Here is a 2460-nt window from a genome sequence, read left to right as displayed (position 1 = left end):
TCGGCACTATCCTCATCGCCAGTGCCACCGCCGCCGCCAATACCACGACTGCCATTCCAAAATTCCTCGCCTTCATCGTCACCACCCTCACCAGCATCACCAACACCATCGCCACTACCACCACCGTCCCCAACACCACCTCCGCCACTATCACCATCACCACTATCATCGTCACCACTGCAGCCATACCAACACCATCGCTACTACCACCACCAATACCATTACCGCCGCCAGTATAATTGCCTCAGCTCTACCTTCACCACCACCGCCATCCCCACTACCACCGCCATCACCACCACCACGGCCATCACCACCACCACCACAACAATTACCTCCACCACCGTCACCACCTCCACCCCACCCCCACAGCAATCAATCACCACCACCAACAACACCACCACTACCACCACCACGGTACTGCCGCCGTCGTCACTTCCACCACCACCATCATCATCTCCTCCTCTACCACTTACACCACCACCACCAGCACCACCACCTCCACCGACTTCACTAAATATATTTTGGCACTTTTTAATGTTAAACGAATTCTAAATACGTCATTGACTTATGCTGATGAATTCTCCTTCGCACGCACACATACAAACACAGACGCACACACATACACACACACACACACACACAGGTATACACACACACACACATACACACACACATATACACACATGCACACATGCGCTTGCATACACACACGCAAGCACTGGCGTCCTTCATACGAATAAACATATGCGTATGCCCACACACACACACACACACACACACTCACACACATAGGTAAGTGTGGGCTGGCATATAATTGTGTGCGCGCGTGCGTGTGTGCGTTCGTGTGTGAGTATGTGTGTGTGCGCGCCAGTTTGAATTGGAGAAAGCGAAGGGGAGTATTTATATCAAAGTCTGTAAGCAGATACTCGAGATTATATATATGTATATATATATATATATATATACACATACATATACATGTGTGTGTGTGTGTGTTTGTATGTGCGTATCTACATAAGTTAGTAAGTGTGTATGTGTGTAGGTATGTACATGCCGTTTGATGTAAAGAAAATTGAAAACAACAAATATAGAAAACGTAAATATATATATATACACATACGAATGTATATAAATATAACTGTGCTCGCGCGTGCGTGTGCGAGTGTGTATGTGTGTGTGTTGCGTTTGTGCGTTTGTGTGTGTGTGTGTGTGTGCGTGTGTGTGTGTGTAGTGCGTGTGTTTCTGTGTTTGCGCGCGTGCGCATGTGCTCGTATGTAATTACGGTTAGATAAACTTAGATAAACAAACGCACGCACTGATCGACAGACAAACAGACAGACAGACAGACAGGCGGTAGAAAACAACGGACCGACCAACAGACGAACAGACGAACGGACAGACAGATAAACGCGCAGGCTGTCAGTCGGACACAAGTCGGCTTGTGGCTTCGTTCGCGAAACAGAACTTTGGACATATTAACATCTGTTGGTAAGTGATTTGCATGTCTCGTTCTGAATTCTATCCACTTGCCGGGGTGTAGCGCTTGTGAACTGGGTGGAGTACCTGCCTGCTACGTTGGGTTCAAATGACATATGATTCTCGCGGTATTAAGTCCCACCTTTACATTTTCTTATATCCGTGTTAATACACACACACACACACACATACACACACACACAAATAATTATTAGTGTGTGCGCGTGCGTGTGTGTGTGTGTGTGTGTGTGTGTGTGTGTGTGTGTGTGTGTGTGCAGGTATGTGGGTGTAAAGAAATTATTGTTAATAACACATTGGTATTAATAGTTTCATGTTTGGATCTACGACTCTGACAATCTTCGGACGATATGAGACTAACACAATCAACAGTAAGGACACCTGTGTGTGTATGTATATATATATATATATATATATATATATATATATATATATACAACCTTCGATGAAAGAGTGCCTATACATATCATTCGATGGAAAAAGCTAATCTTACAACACCAGAAAATTATCTTATTTGAACTGTTACGGAAAAACATGAAACTACTAATAACAATGTCTTCATCCGTTCACTGATTCCGTTTTTAAATATATACACATATACACTCAAACATATTTATACACACTCACCTAATACTGCTACATGCATTCATACATGCAAACATACATAAGCACCTACATTCTGTGAATATATATATATGGTCTTAATAATCGCTTCTAGATATAAATATCGTTTGCATGGTTTTTCTAACTTCTTACATTTGGTAACAGCAATTTCTTCAATGTTGTGTACTTTTTGCTTTCCATAAATTGATAACTGCATCATCATGTAATTCAATCTTTGTTTTAAGGATACAGCTTTATCCATCTAGATATATCTGTCTATCTAACTAACCGCTGTCTAATTATATATATATATGACATGCCTACAGGAAACGTGGGTCCGAGAAATACGAGCAGCCTTCTACT

At 42.6% G+C, this 2460-nt stretch overlaps 1 protein-coding gene across 1 annotated transcript in view; it reads left to right on the top strand.

Moving 5' to 3' along the window:
- The first annotated feature begins 1274 nt into the window (after positions 1-1274).
- The window catches only part of LOC106871943 (uncharacterized), a 156642-nt gene continuing 155456 nt past the window's right edge, over positions 1275-2460 (top strand). Inside the window, exon 1 of the mRNA XM_014918716.3 lies at positions 1275-1488. The gene's annotated coding sequence lies outside the window, so the exon portion shown is untranslated. The remainder of the gene's footprint in view (positions 1489-2460) is intronic.

Source organism: Octopus bimaculoides, chromosome 21 (assembly GCF_046866305.1).
Source record: "Octopus bimaculoides isolate indiv1 chromosome 21, ASM4686630v1, whole genome shotgun sequence".
Classification (NCBI taxonomy): domain Eukaryota; kingdom Metazoa; phylum Mollusca; class Cephalopoda; order Octopoda; family Octopodidae; genus Octopus; species Octopus bimaculoides.
Note: the sequence above shows the minus strand (reverse complement) of the source record. Positions and strands in the feature narration are given on the sequence as shown.